The sequence below is a fragment of the Gorilla gorilla genome, chromosome 19 (assembly GCF_029281585.2).
Source record: "Gorilla gorilla gorilla isolate KB3781 chromosome 19, NHGRI_mGorGor1-v2.1_pri, whole genome shotgun sequence".
Classification (NCBI taxonomy): domain Eukaryota; kingdom Metazoa; phylum Chordata; class Mammalia; order Primates; family Hominidae; genus Gorilla; species Gorilla gorilla.
The window spans coordinates 83,466,743-83,482,961 of NC_073243.2; the positions used below are offsets into that span (position 1 = coordinate 83,466,743).

A 16,219-nucleotide genomic window follows, 5' to 3' on the forward strand; every position below is an offset into this window, starting at 1 on the left:
GCTAGGCATGAGTAATCCAGGAGATGGCTTTCCCCACTCACCAGGAATGTCAGGTGATGGTTGGGCAAAGATCACATTGCCCCTCTAAAAGTGGTAAGTTGGCGGCTGGTGTCAGGGAGAGGCCATTTCTTGGTGGTCCACACCTGTTGCATTAAAGTGTTAATTGAATGCAGATGTCAGGGTGAAGCAACTTCCTGAGTATGTGCATTAAGAGATAAAATGGCAGAGCATGATCTTCCGGGGGCACTCCACGGGAAAAGGGAAGAAAGCCTCAGATGAGCATGCATACAACTTCCTAAACACACTGAATGTGCTCACCTCTCAAGTGTGAAGAGGGCACTACACATGTGGTCGGCCCATCCTAAGGGAAGAATCGATGGAAAGGGGCCAGCCTATAAGTCCTAGGATCAAAGTTAAACATTGCACTTGACCCTCACATGCCCACTTGGGTCTCTTCCAAGCATAATTTCCCTCCTGTCTGAAGCCTTTTTAAATAAACGTAAATTTATTCTGAAAATTCTCTGAAAATTACCTTCTTCTCTTTTTTTGCCTTATTCCCTTAGTCAAATTATTTCTTCTGAAGAGGCAAGAATTGAGGTTGCTGCAGACTTGTATGAATTTGCCACCGGTAACTTGGATACCTTCCACCAGTAACATTTAAGGCACATAACTGGGTATTCATAGTACTCGGGGGCCTTGCAGTGGTGTGATTAAGACCACAGACTCTGATGCTGCACTGCCCATGTACCACACTGAAAAGCTGTCTGGACTTCTGCAAGTTTCTTAACCTCTCTGTACCTCAGACTCCTCATCTGTACAAAAAAAAAAAAAAAAAAAAAATTGTATATGTATATATATATATATAGTGGTCACCTCACAGGATTTTTTTGAAGAATAAATAATTTTAAATAAATAAAACAATACATGAAACACGACTGCGTTATTTTTACTCATTAATTTTAAATTGCAAGAGAGAAAGGGAGAAATGATTATCAAGCATTATTTGTTCCTATGAGGATGAGGTGGGATTTTGATATAAGCAAAACACAAACAACAAGGAATTCTCCAAGTACAAAATGACATGCAGCCTCTGGGTAACTAAAATAAAATCTTTACCATAAGAGGCTAGGAAATAATACAATTAGTGTGAGAATTAATGTGATAAAAAATTTGGCGATTATTTATGTAGTTCTCATGTAATCACTGGGGGGAGAATTGCTTGTGACTCGTGCTCTGTGGATATTAAAGATGAAATACATGAGTGGAAGTCTCTTAAAAGGTCACACTCCAAGTCTGATTTCTGCAGTCTGCTGTGTCAGCAGTCAAAAATCCATCCCAGATTCATGAGATAAATGGATTGAGACAGATGATTCTGGCATAGAGGAATAGGTTGTAGGAAAAAGTATGAAACCTGGGGAAAGTTGATGAGGACAAATCAACACATAAAAGAGTAAGGGAATTTGAAATGACAGAGCTGGCAAAGCCCACCTGCAGCAATGCTTTGGTGCTTCCACTTTGTTTCTGTCTCTTGATTAATGCACCCAATTCTTCACTTCACTTAGGGCTTTGTCAGGGGAATAGAGAAAAATGTGCTGCTCTTTGGTTCTTGGGGTGAGTTTATTTCAGACTAGTATATGCAGCTTTATACGGTTTAAATTTCTGTATTATATTTATTTTATTTAAATTTGAGAACGAAACATAGAGGTAGAGAATGTCTTTCATTCCTTAGTGTATGTCTTAGTCCTCTTGGGCAGCTTTAACAAAATTCCATATACTGAGTGACTTATAAACAACAGAAATTTATCCCTCATAATTCTACAGGCTGGGAAGTCCAACTTTGGGGCACCAGCAAATTCATTGCCTTGTGGGGGCCCAACTTCTGGATTGTAGATGGTTCCTTCTGGCTGCCTCCTCACATGGGGAAAGGAATGAGGAGTTTCTCTTAAGCATTTTGTATAGGAGCACTAATCTCATTTATAAGTGCTCCACGCTCATGACCTAAATGTCCCTAAAGGCCCCACTTCCTAATATCATCCCCTTAACAGTAAGGGTTTTAACATATGAAGTCAGTCGGCGGGGTGGGCATCAACATTTTAAATATAGCAGTGTGTATAGTAAAAGTTGAGAAAAATATTAACCAAAATAAAGGGAAATAAAATATTATTTTGGAAAATATGAAGTAAAATGCATTAGTATTGTTATTTTATTCAACAAATATCATGCTAATTATGTATACATGATTGGGTCTATTCATATTCTTAGTAATAACACAAACAATTGTCCTTAAACTTGACCCAGAAATCGCTCACAATAAGCAATAATTTCTTAAGCATATGCTTACCCAATAAATCTGAACAAGATAATATGAACACTTACATATTAATATTGGCATATTTCCTCTCTATTGTCTCAGAGAACTCTAAAATCAGATGAAAAGAGAGACATTTAACAAAATTTGAGCATGAAAAATGCATGGTGAAACTTTAAGGGCACAAACATTTGTATATTGTATTCAAAATGTCATTTAATGCAAATTATAATGACAATATCAACAGAAAATAACAGTGAAATGCCTTCAAAAGAGCCAAGGGCCTTCAGACTGAAGTTAACTCTATTATGTCTTTGAAAAGTATTGTAATATTCTTGAAAAGTCACTGCAAAAAAATACCACTGAAGAATTCATTCGGAATAAATCTAAAATCAAATGACCTGATATGAAGCCATCAAACATACATATATGTATGTCACCCTAAGAATTATAGATACAAAAGAAAATATATTTATATATTTCTTAAAGGAGACATATCTAAAAATGAATAAAAATAAAGATCTAAACTCAAAAGTAAAATAAAATAGACCTTATTAGTGGATATAAGAGGACATTGAAAATGAGAAATATTGTAAGGTATATTGAGTTCCACAAAAATTGCACAGTTTGCTTTTTGTCCTTTATTGGCAATTTTGTACAACTGAATTGCAATACTCATTTAAACTCATTACTAATCTCCTCAGTAAATTGTGAAAATAGAGAAGATCTGACAACAGAAACACAATATTTGTCTTTTTAAAAAAATTTATTTCCTTTTTATGAATGTAAGCTTCTTTCTATATAATTGAACTTATAAATAATGCTTTATCTGGATTTTTCTCCAAATAGTCTGTTAAACATTTCCATGTTTTAGCTGGATTAAAAACACAGAATTTACATTACATACAAAATGTTATTGAGTTATATGATACTATACTTAATCACAATCATATTGCTAAGTATCTGAGTTAACCTTTGTTTATAGGTATGATTACATTTGACCCAGTCTTAAAAGTCATCTAATATTAATATAAATATAAATTATATGATAAATATTTACTTATATTAGTTTGTAATTCTTTTTATTTTAAGATAAAGCAGTTTAGGACTACTGCAATGAAAGATGTAGCTTTTTTTTTGCTTTTTTTTTTTAATTGTACTTTAAGTTCTGGGGTATATGTGCAGAACCTGCAGTTTTATTACATAGGTATACACATGCCATGGTGGTTTGCTGCACCCATCAACCTGTCACCTACATTAGGTATTTCTCCTATTGTTATCCCCTCCCTAGTCCCCCATCCCCCAACAGGCCCCAGTGTGTGATGTTCCCCTCCCTACATCCATGTGTTCTCATTGTTCAACTCCTACTTATGAGTGAGAACATGCAGTGTTTGGTCTTCTGTTCTTGTGAGAGTTTGCTGAGAATGATGGTTTCTAGCTTCATACATGTCCCTGTAAAGGACATGAACTCATCTTTTTTATGGCTGCATAGTATTCCATGGTGTGTATGTGCCACATTTTCTTTATCCAGTCTATTATTGATGGACATTTGGGGTGGTTCCAAGTCTTTGCTATTGTGAATATTGCTGCAATAAGCATAAGTGTGCATGTGTCTTTATAGTAAACATGATTTATAATCCTTTGGGTATATACCCAGTAGTGGGATAGCTGGGTCAAATGGTATTTCTAGTTCTAGATCCTTGAGGAATCACCACACTGTCTTCCACATTGTTGAAGTAATTTACACTCCCACCAACAGGGTAAAAGTGTTCCTATTTCTCCACATCCTTTCCAGCATCTGTTGTTTCCTGACTTTTTAATGACCGCCATTCTAACTGGCATGTGATAGTATCTCATTATGGTTTTGATTTGCATTTTCCTAATGACCAGAGATGATGAGCATTTTTTCATATGTTTGTTGGCTGCATAAGTGTCTTCTTTTGAGAAGTGTTTGCTCATTTCCTTTGCCCACTTTTTGATGGGGTTTTTTGTTTTTTTCTTGTAAATTTGTTTAAGTTCTTTGTAGATTCTGGATATTAGCCCTTTGTCAGATGGATAGATTGCAAAAATTTCTCTCATTCTGTAGGTTGCCTGTTCACTCTGATGATAGTTTCTTTTGCTGTGTAGAAGCTCTTTAGTTTAATTCGATCCCATTTGTCAATTTTGGCTTTTGTTGCCATTGCTTTTGGTGTTTTAGACATGAAGTCTTTGTCCATGCCTACGTCCTGAATGGTATTGCCTAGGTTTTCTTCTAGGCTTTTTATGGTTCTGTGTCTTACATTTAAGTCTTGATCCATCTTGAGTTTATTTTCGTATAAGGTATAAGGAAGGGGTCCAGTTTCAGTTTTCTGCATATAGCTTTTTAACTCTAGTTGAAAAATGAAATTAATTCCCACGTTAACTAAAACGTATGGCAAGATCCCAGTGACAGTAAATAAAACTGGCAAGATCCCAGTGACAGTAAATAAAACTGGCAAGATCCCAGTGACAGTAAATACTGCACTTTCTGAGAAGTGTGGATTGAAGAATTCATTCTAGGTTGGGAGCTCTAGGACCTGACTTTTTACTCTTCTGCTGATAGGGACAGGAGGCAGGAAAATTCTGGGCAGAAGAGAGTGGGTTCCCAGCAAGGGCCCCACCCTCAAGCCTGGAACTGAGGCCCAAAGTGAGGACATTACACTCCTATTTTCCTGCTTGAATGTTGCCTTTTCCAAAACCACCTATGGCCCGCCCCGGCCCCTATCATGTGCTCATAAAAACCCCAGGCTTAGACAGTGGAAAGGAGAAGCAGCTGAACGTCGATAGGAGAAGCAGCTGGGCATTGGAGACTGCGGTTGGACGTCGGAGAGAAGTGGCTTGACTTCAGAGGGACGGCTTGATGGCGCGACTTCAGGGGAAGAACACCTTTTCGCTCCATCACCTTTCCAGCTCCCCTTCCTGCTGAGAGCTATTTTCATTGGCAATAACATTCTCCACATTGATCACCCTTCAATTCATTCGTGTGACCTGATTTTTCCTGGACACTGAACAAGAGCTTGGGTACTATGACTGCGGATGCAAAAGGTTGTCACGCTAAGCTGTTAACACTGAAGCCATCCACGGACGGCAGAATTTAAAGAGTACCATAACACACACCCTCTGGGGCTTCAGGGGTCGCAGGCACCCCCCCAGATGCTGCCGTAGGGTTGGTAAGGAGTTCGTTCCTGCTGGCACACAAAAGCACTTGGCCCAGCTTCTGCACCCACTCACCAGCATGCTCCCTCCCACCAGTGGCTGCGCATAGCAGGTTTGAGGGAATAAAGTTTGCCCCTGCCAGCGCTGAAGAGGCCAGCTAGCTCCAGCACCTGCACTCCAGTTCCTACCCGCAAAGGGGTTAGGGAAAATTTTCTGCTTCACTACCTCCAAATCTCAACGGACTCATCCTGCTATAAGGGAAAGGATGGAAAAGAGAGAAGATACTGTTTTAGTCTGAACCAAAAACACAGATCCTGATGAGTTTAGTTCAACAGATAGGAATGAGAAGGAAAATAGAGAAGATACACCCAAAATTATTAACTTAAGTTGCAAAACCCCAATCACTAGTGAAATATAGCCTAATAAAACTTTTCATGTGCTGACCAATCAGATTGACAACAATTCCTTCGTCATAGATAAGTAGCCAAGTGATGTACTCAAAAGGGATGAAATATTTGTCTTAGGTATTTGTCTTTAATGAACAAATCTGGTGCATAAGAAAAGTGGAAAAGACCTCTTTACCACAGTGATTCATGACATATTTAACAAAATAAGAATATATATGTTTCTACCATCTTAGATCACATATTTTTCAATGTCTCCTAAGCATAACAGGTAATTTATTATTATTTTGTGTTTAAAAATTATTGGTGAATATCAATCATTTTTGCTGATATTGTAATAGTTATTTACATTTAGTGAATCAGCATTTCAGTATTTGGCCTATGTAACTATTTGAGCTTAATGAGATTTTTGTTTGTTTCCCTATTTGTACGTACTCTTTGAAAAGTAAATCCTTTTAAAATAATATTTTCTATTAACAAGTTGGCCTCAAAAATGTTTGCTGACATTTGCTACTTTATGTGAAGGTTTCACTAATTTATGTTACAAAGGAATGCTTCCTTCAGAAAGTAAAATTAAAGGTCATCAGATTCTCAGAGAAAAAGTGTCTTACTTTGATTTCCTTTCTGGAATAATAAATCTTGAAATTGGGGTGTTTTTAACCCTTGAGATGTATGAAGACCTTACAAGGAATATACGAAGACCAATAAATTTTAAGAAATCAATTAATTTTTTGCAACTGATTTGGTTCAGAATGTAATTATCACCAAAGTATTATTTAGATTCTGTATGCCAATCTTTTTTTTCACAATCAACTTTTTCTCATTTTACAAAAAATAAAGCATTGCCTTCACTCATCCTAAAATGAAAGAAACAGTTTTCCAGTGAGAAACTTTTGTGGTGACCAAAAGCAGAGACAATTCAAAAGACATCTTCATACAAAGAAGTTTACTTTAATAAGGCAGTATCCTATCTCACTGAAAAACAAACAAAAAAACCTTTTTGGTCAAATTTTACATTACAGTTTTAATGTGTTTTGGAAAATTAAGATAGGTCTTTTTTTTGGTTCTTTTTTTGGTTTGTTTTTTTGTTTTTTGTTTTGAGATGGAGTCTCGCTCTGTCTCCCAAGCTAGAGTGCAATGGCATGATCTTGGCTAACTGCGACCTCCACCTCCTGGGTTAAAGCAGTTCTCCTGCCTCAGCCCTCAGCCTCCCAAGTAGCTGGGATTATAGGCACATGCCACCATGCCCAGCCAATTTTTGTACTTTTAGTAGAGATGGGGTTTCACCATGTTGGCCAGGCTGGTCTCGAACTCCTGACCTTAGGTCATCCACCCACCTTGGCCTCGCAAAGTGCTGGGATTATAGGCATGAGCCACTGCACTCAACCAAGATAGGTTTTGATTAATTCTTTACTACTATATAAACAAAAATATTAACTCCAAAATGAATATATATTAATATTAAGCAAAATAAATTGCTTTTAAGTAATAAATTGATGTTCACAATTTTTTGAGGCTAGAGTAAATAGAAAAACATTTCTTAAAAGACATATTGGCTGGGTGTGGTGGCTCATGCCTGTAATCCCAGCACTTTGGGAGGCCGAGGTGGGTGGATCACCTCAGGTCAGGAGTTTGAAATCAGCCTGGCCAACATGGTGAAACCTCGTCTCTACTAAAAATACAAATATTAGCCAGGTGTAGTGACACGCACCTGTAATCCCAGCTACTCGGGAAGCTGAGGCAGGAGAATTGCTTGAACTCGGGAGGCGGAGGTTGCGGTGAGCAGAGATCGCACCACTGCATGCACTCCAGCCTGGGCGACAGAGCAAGACTCCATGTCAAAAAAACAAAAACAAAAACAAAAACAAAAACAAAACATATTGCATTAGGGTGAAATATTTTAGGAAAGACAATGCAAATACAAGTAAATGAGAAAAGAAAATGCAAACTGCAAAAGTGTAATCCTGTTAAAAATAATACATTCATGTAATTTTAAGACATGTTACACAGGATACATTTATGATAGCAATGAGACATTTTTAAATTAACTTTTAAAAAATTTGCCAGAAACTACATCTATTGCAAGTATTTGTACTTCAACTGAAAATATCTAGAAGCCATTCTAAATAATGTGTGGAGCACACATTTATATTTCTAAAATCATTTTAGAGAAATGGGAGTCTTAAAAGGTGATTAGACTACTATCCTTGAGTAAGGAATTTCTAGTATAATTAATAATATCATTTTGTTAATATTCATGACCAACCTGTGAAACTAGGATTTGGGTGTTTTTTACTTTTAATTTGCCAATGTAAATATTTCAGTGGTAGTGCAGAGCAAGTATACCTTATATTTGAGTCCTCCATGTTAAAGATAAAGTGATAATAAGGCTGTAATAAGTTTATCTAATGTATTCAGATAAAACATTATTATAATGATGTATATATATACAAACATGCAAAGGACCAGAAAAAAGTACTACATTGTCAAGTTAAAAGGGATAACTTGTATTTCAATATCTCAAGATGGCTGTTCTTTTATATGGAAATAAAGTAATTTAGTTCTATATAAATTATGTGTTTACATGGAAAATCACAGGTCAATTTAATAAAAACATATAGATAGTTTGATTTAGGATTTTGAATATTGTATACACTTAGTTGATAAAGCTGCAGCAATTCACTCTAATTTTGAAAGATGTCCCACTTTGGATAAAAGGCTATCAAACAGCATTGCACACTACAGAGAAATCTTCCATGAAAATAAGTGTCAATGGATGCTGCAGATTTTATTATTTTATTATTTTAAGAATTTTCCCTGCAACTTCAACCTTCAGCAACCACCACCCTTGTCAGTCAGCAGCCATCAACAACTGGGCAAGAAGATTACAACTCACTGAGGGCTCAGATGATCTTTAGAATTTTTAGCAATAAAATCTTAAGGTATGTACATTATTATTTTTAGACATAATGTTATTGCACACTCAATAAACTACAGCATAGTGTAAACATAACTTTTATATGTTCTAGAAGACCAAAAAATTTGTGTGACTTGCTTTATTGAGATATTCACTTTATCGTAGGGGCCAGGAACCCAACCTACAATATTTCAGAGGTATGCCTGTTTCCTTGTTTTATCCTCAGGCAGAAAGGTAGCTCAGGATATTTGAAGAAAATGCCTGACAACTTGAAAATTTCAAAGAGATAATAAATCATTCAAAGATAATTATGAAATTGTTACCAAAATAAAATTATATTACTATGTAATGATTATTGTTCAAATAATTTTAATAAAAAAGGAAAGTAAGAAGGCTAAAAAGGAAGAGAGAGAAAGAAAAGGAATGAAAGAGGGAAGAAGAAAAATAATGGAAAGAAGTAAGGAAAAAAGAAAAGGAAGAGGAAAGGAAGGAAGGAAAAAAGAGAGAAGGAGACCAGGTGTGGTGGCTCACGCCTGTAATCCCAGCACTTTGGGAGGCCTAGGCAGGCGGATCACAAGGTCAGGAGATAGAAACCATCCTGCCTAACATGGTGAAACCCCGTCTCTACTAAAACTACAAAAAATTAGCTGGGCATGGTGGCACGCACCTGTGGTCCCAGCTACATGGGAGACTGAGGCAGAAGAATCACTTGAACCTGGGAGGCGGAGGTTGCAGTGAGCCGAGATCCTGCCACTGCACTTTAGCCTTGGTGACAGAGCAAGACTCCATCTCAAAAAAAAAACAACAGAAAAAAAAAAGCAGAGAAGGAAAAGGGAATTTAGTCTTTGTTATTGACTGAATTGTCTTGCTCCAACATCAAATGTTGAACCCTTAACCTCCGAATGTAATGATTCAGAGATGGGGGCTTTGGGAGGTAACTGGGTTTAGATGAGATTAGTATTCTTTGTAATAAGACAGCAGAGAGCTTGTGTGTTCTCTCTCTCTCTCTCTCTCTCTCTCTCTCTCTCTCTCTCTCTCTCCCCTTCTCTCTCTCTCTCTCTCTTTCTGCCTTGATCCATGTGAAAAAAAAGAGTGATAAAGTGGTCGTCTGTAAGCCAGAAAGAGGGCCTTCACCAGAACCCACCCATGCTGGCACTCTGATTTCAGACTTAAAAGCCTCCAGAACTGTGAGAAGAAAATTTCTATTGTTTTAGTCACTTAGTCTGTGGCATTTTGCTAGGCATCCTAAACTGACTAAGATCCTTCTTAAATAGTGGTTTTAGTATCTAAAATATTAATTGACTCTTGAGGCATTGGATTTCCAAAAATGACTTTCTTCATTTTATTTCTTAAATAATGAATATAATAATATTAACATGCAATAAAAATAGCTTTCAAAGCATCCCTCCAAAACTCATTTCGCAGTGCTTAATATAGAAAAATAATAATGAATTCCAATGATAATGGAGTAATTACAGTTAGTAGGCATAAGGGAAATGCATAATATCTGCAGATAAAATTGAAATGGAAATTTGATTTAAAGAAAGCAAAAATGCATTTTTACAGCGCTTGAATGGCAAATAAATTTATTTCATGTAAAAATATTTACTTGTTCTCCCAACTCTTAATCATAGTGGAGCCAAAAAATATTTGCCTGAATATTTAAAAAGAAAATAAATAAAACTAAGACGATTGAAATAAGAGAAAGAGGAAAATTTTTATTATGCACAGATAATTATAAACATAGAAAATAAAACAAATCTACAGATAAGTTTAGCAAAATAGTTAAGTGACGGAATGCAGAATGATAAATCCATATTCTCATCAAGTGACTGTGAAACACTTACTAAAATTAACCATATGCTGCTGAAGTGTTTATTATCTTTTTTATCTTTAAATGGGAATGCATTCTCTATGACTCAGAAATAATTCTCCTTCAGATTATATATCTCTTTGGGGTATGCATATACATGTGTTTATGTGCACCGAAACCTGGAAAGCATATGTACAATGTGTATATGTGTTTATAACTATGTTTAGAGCAATATTATATATAATACATTGTAATAAATCTAAAATAGAAACAAATGTTCAGCAGCAAAAGAATTAACAAAGAAAATGTGGTTTATTTTTAAGAATACAGCCATACAATCAATGAAATGCAGCTCTATGTAGCACCCTGAGTGACTGAAACATATACTGTTGTGCAAAAGAAGCCAGATAGAAAATAACATGCATTATATCATATTTCTATGAAATTTAAAAACAGGAAAAAAAATCATTGAGTGGGGTTCTCAAGAGAATCAAGAAAGTGATTCCTTAACTTTCAGAATAAAAGATACCCATTGTGTGAAACAAGAATATGTGACCCAAAAGGGATGTTTAGGGGGATTCTGGGATGCAGGCAAAATTCTTCTGCTGCTGATTTTTGGTCACCTTGCTACTCATTTGCAATCATTTATTCACTTTGATAGTTACACTTTATGTACTTTTTGTTAACGAGTATTACAAAAAATACTTTAAAAAAGCTGAAATCAGAATATGTATTACATAATTAGCCATGTGCAGATTTTTTTTTTTTTTGAGATGAAGCCTAGCTCTATCACCCAGGCTAGAGTGCAGTGGCACAATCTCAGCTCAGCCTCCCTAGTAGCTGGGATTACAGTGCATGCCACCATGCTCAGCTAACTTTTTTGTATTTTTAGTAGAGACAGGGTTTCACCATGTTGGCCAGGCTGGTCTCAAACTCCTGACCTCAGGTGATCCACCCTCCTTGGCCTCCCAAAGGGCTGGGATTACAGGCATCAGCCACCATGCCCGGCCGCAGATTTTACATTTGGCACTAATAAATTACACTGAGTGTGTTAGATTACTACATTAATGGTCCATAATTAAACACACCTCCCAAAATTCATGCCTCTGTATATTCCCTTTCTGTACTGATACTGGGGTTAGCCTTGAGATGTGCTTTGATCAATGGTATATCCATAAGTATTACAGAAAATGAGGCTTAATAAACACTTGTATAATTGGTCTTGGCAACCTGGAATTTTGTCACTTCTGTGTAAGAAACCTAAGCTGATCTGCTGGAAAGGTTAGAGAGGCTACAGGAACAAGTGCCGAAGAGTCCCAGCCAACAGAACTAGCTCACTGCCAGACATGAAAATGAGGCCCTCATGGCCCCTAGAGCCACTGTTGACTTGCCAAGTGACTGCAGTCATATGAGTGGTGAGCCCAGCAGAAGAAGCACCAATAAGCCCAGCCTATCTTGTAGAGTTATGAGCAAGATGAATTGATGTACAATACGCTAAGTTTTAGAATGGTTGGTTATAGAGCAATAGATAATTAATTCACCATGCAAGTACTTTTTAATAACTTATTATCTTTTGAGTAGAAACTTATTTTTAATGAATTTGTAATTCAAAGTATTTTAGAAAATAAATTTTATGTAAATTAGAAAAATGTTTAAGTATCTCAAAACTATTACTTATATTAGTTGTCTTCAAACTTTGTTGCCAATTTGAATTATCTAGGAAAATTTTTAAGTTATGAATAGCTCTTCCCATCTTAAAAATTCTAATTTAAATGTCTCTAGGAGGTGAGTGTAGTTACATATTCCTTTGTCTATCTTTCTTGTATTTATCTATCATCTATCATCTATCACCTATTAGATTATGAGGCAATTCTAATGTAAAATTGAACATTGAGATATTGATGATTAACAGGAAGAATCTATTTGAATTCTAGTGTATCCAAAAAGTAGAACACTGTTACAATGAAATATGCATATAACCACAAGCAATGAAACAACATGAAGAGAGATTATACTAGGTAAAATATAACATCTAATGATCTTGATATTCTAAAACTCTACTCGTAATTTTTATCTGCCTAGATTTGTTGTGTGACGTGTCTTTCCTCAAAGGTAGCGTGTTTGAAACAGGATTTTATGGCGGTTTCTAAATAACATTATTTTAACACTAAATAACAAAACTACTTTTATATCTTCTAAACATCGGAGGGGTAGCAAGTATTCTATTTAGAAAGTTGGCCATACAAGGGATTGTTGTGGAGTCAGGCAAGTTCGGGTCAATCATGAAAGTGTCAACATGCAAGAGCAGAACAGCTGAATTCAAAGGGAAAAAAATGAGAAAGTACTGAAGGTCAAGTTGGAGGCTGAAGTAGAAAAATCATTTTAAATATCATCACTGGTTACCCAATCAGTAAAGGGGGTCTAGGATCCAAAACTGACTATCATGCGAATAAAAATTTAAGTAGAAAAAGGACAACAACAAACAAAGCAGGGTAACTTAAGCAAAATTAGGAGGCTTACAACTCACTTTTTTTTGTCATGAGATCATGGGTGTGTCAAATTGACGTAAGGTTACAGAGCTGTAGCGCATGCTTTTAATTCTTGCTAACCAAAGTATGAGCCATGGACAAGCAGCCTTGGTATAACCTAGGACCTTATTAGATATACAGAATCCTGGGCACTACCTACCAGGTACTAAGCCAGGATCTACATTTTTCAAGATCTGCAGGCAATTTATATTCTAAGTTTGACAAGCAATATTTTAGGTAATATATTAATTGTCTGTTGCAGTTGTAAAGCTTTACCACAAACTTACTGGCTTAAAAACAATACAAATTTATTTACTTACAGTTCTGTAAGGAACTGTAAAAATATTTATTTTCTGTAGAACTGTAAGAAAATAAGTCAGGCATGGGTCTCACTGGGCTACAATAAAGGTATCAGCAAAGGTGTTTTTATTTGCAGAGACTCTAGGGGATAATTAGTTTCTTTGCCTGTTTGGCTTCTAGAGGTCATCTACATTGCTTGGCTCATGGCCCTGTCCTTCAATCTTCAAAGCTAAAACTATTGCCACTTCTCTAACCCTTTATCTGTTGTCATATTGCTCTTTCATCACAGCTGGCAAAGGTTCTCTGATTTGAAGAACTCACTCGTGATTAGATTGAGCTAATGTAGATAATCTAGGCTAATCTCTTCGAGATCTCTAAGCATAATCAGATCTGCAAAGTTCGTTTTTCTATGTAAGAAAACTTATTAACAGGTTTCATGCGTTACAGTGTAGACATCTGGAGGCCCATTATTCTGTTACAATAAACTGTTACAAAAAAGGGATTGTTTCAAAGTACATAGAAAGCTATTTCGTATTCCATTTGTTAATAATCCAGGTGAAACCGTGTCCTTTTTAGAAAAGGCCATTCAATTTAGGGTAACAGAAAGGTTTGAAAGTTAGGAATTAATCATATTTAGAAATTAATAAATATAAAAATAATTATGTTTAATAACATTTAAGCGTTTTCTACTTCCAAATAAGCAACTAATTATATAACTCATTAAATGTAACTTGGCCTGGAATCTATTCTATGTGGCTCTCAAAATTAAAGTACTTGACTGCCCTCATATGGGTTATTGTACATAATGAATAATTTCTTGGAATACTTAGATGCAGAATATCTGTGTAGGTTGATCTGTGGTGTCATCAGCATTATCAGTGGCATTCAAATGTTAAGGACTTATGAAGACACGTATTTAAAATTCACACAAATTATCCTGGCTATCAGATGGAGCAAAAGCCTTGAAATAAGACATGCAAAAATTTTCTGAACATCCATAAATAAATGATCACCAAATTCTTAATGGTGTCAGTTAACTATTCTATCGCCCTTCTGTTTTTCTCCAGCAAACAGTTCTAACATGGCCTTCTATTATCCTTTCCTTCTTCACTATATCTAGCTTGACTTTCTCCAGTCCCCTGGATACACCATTACTTTTCCCCCTCTGTAGTGGTGTTTTATTCTTTTTATGGTAAATCAATTTAGTTTAGCTCAGATTCACATAATTTTCCAATGAATCCTTTATCTCATTCAATTCAGCAATTCCCTGGAGCAAAAGGGCAAACACAAAATCATTTTAAATAAATGAGAAGTTGTACAAAAGGCTGGGAATGCTAACACATTGATATTTTCCTTTCTTTCACATATGTAAGTGCTAGCTTACTATCCATAACTCTATCTCTTTCCCTTCTTTAAGATACCATAAAGAAAGTTACAATGACATAAATGTATTCTATTTAGTTTTAACATTGTAAATCTGTCACATTTTAGCACATTGCTAGTAAATTGTTCTCAATATACATTAATTCTGGGCTTAGCTGCATTGAGAAGTTATTATTGTTTTACAGAAGATAATAATTTCAAAATAATTAATCAGTAATTAAAACTAATAAATAGCCACACATACTAAAGGGTGACATTTGCCCTAAGTATTCCCTGAAGGTTGATATTTATTTATTCCCATAGTTATGTTAATGTGGTTGACATAGCTTTCCAATTGCGTGAAAATCCAAACACGTATGAGCTCGTTTAAAATACCACACATCAATAAACAGTAGGATGAACAACAATTACTGAAGCCTATAGTATTCCCTGAGTCAAGGGAACTATTGATATGTCTGTTCAGCAATACCTCTCTTAGAAACACCTTACACATAAGGTTGTTCTCTCTCACTACAATATTCTTCTGCCCTCTGGCGGTAGCTGATAAGAGAGGAAGGCTGATTGCTCCAAACTGGGCTAATCAGATTATCTTTGCCTGGAATTTAGAAATGGGATCCAAAGAAAATATCTGCATAAGGTGGAAACTATGGGAGGTACAGGATGACCCGAGTCTATCAAAGATAGGAAGAGTGCTGCAAATCCTCATGCAGGGTCTCTGCTTGAAACCAAGCAGCATCCCCAATCTTGGAATTGGACAAAAATAAATTACTTAGCTTGAGTTAGTTTTTGTTGCTTACATTTATGTGTCTTAACTAATTTAGTAGGTCACATTAGCAATCTCTTTTTTTAATAATTATAAGTGCTGACATTTTAGTAAGTACTTTGAGTTTTAATGACTCCTTGCCATAAGGTAGTATCTAAATATTCATAAGAAGCTTAGCATTTGATTTATTGGCCAGAACGTTCAACTGGGAGTCCTATCTTTTCTCTATGCGCAGTCTTACGAACCATTGCAAATATGAATGTGGGAGCAACATTACTGTTTTCTCCCTCAAAAGGACCTCCTGTATTTGACAGAGTAGATGGTAACTTCTCATAGTACTAGAACAGCACATACAATGTCAGAGTCTCAATAAATAGTCTAAGTAAATATTGTTGTTTAAGTGAGAAATTGAATAAATAAGTACACAAAAGAATAACTTATGGAACATACAAGTTGGCCTATTCAAGAAAACTGGCTGTATATATTTTTCTCTTCTCAGTTTCTGAACAAATTGAGAAGAAAAACAAAGCTATGTTCAGGCCAAAATATCATGTTTATGACGCATAAAGGCCAAGATGAAGAGCATGGACTTGGCTTTGTTTGTTAAGTAGGTTTAGCGAGGCATACTT

At 35.7% G+C, this 16,219-nt stretch overlaps 2 pseudogenes; one reads left to right on the forward strand and one right to left on the reverse strand.

The window, feature by feature from the left end:
• The window catches only part of LOC134757548 (uncharacterized), a 373,989-nt pseudogene that overhangs the window by 12,618 nt on the left and 345,152 nt on the right, over window positions 1-16,219 (forward strand).
• The window catches only part of LOC134757651 (uncharacterized), a 43,837-nt pseudogene continuing 32,693 nt past the window's right edge, over window positions 5,076-16,219 (reverse strand).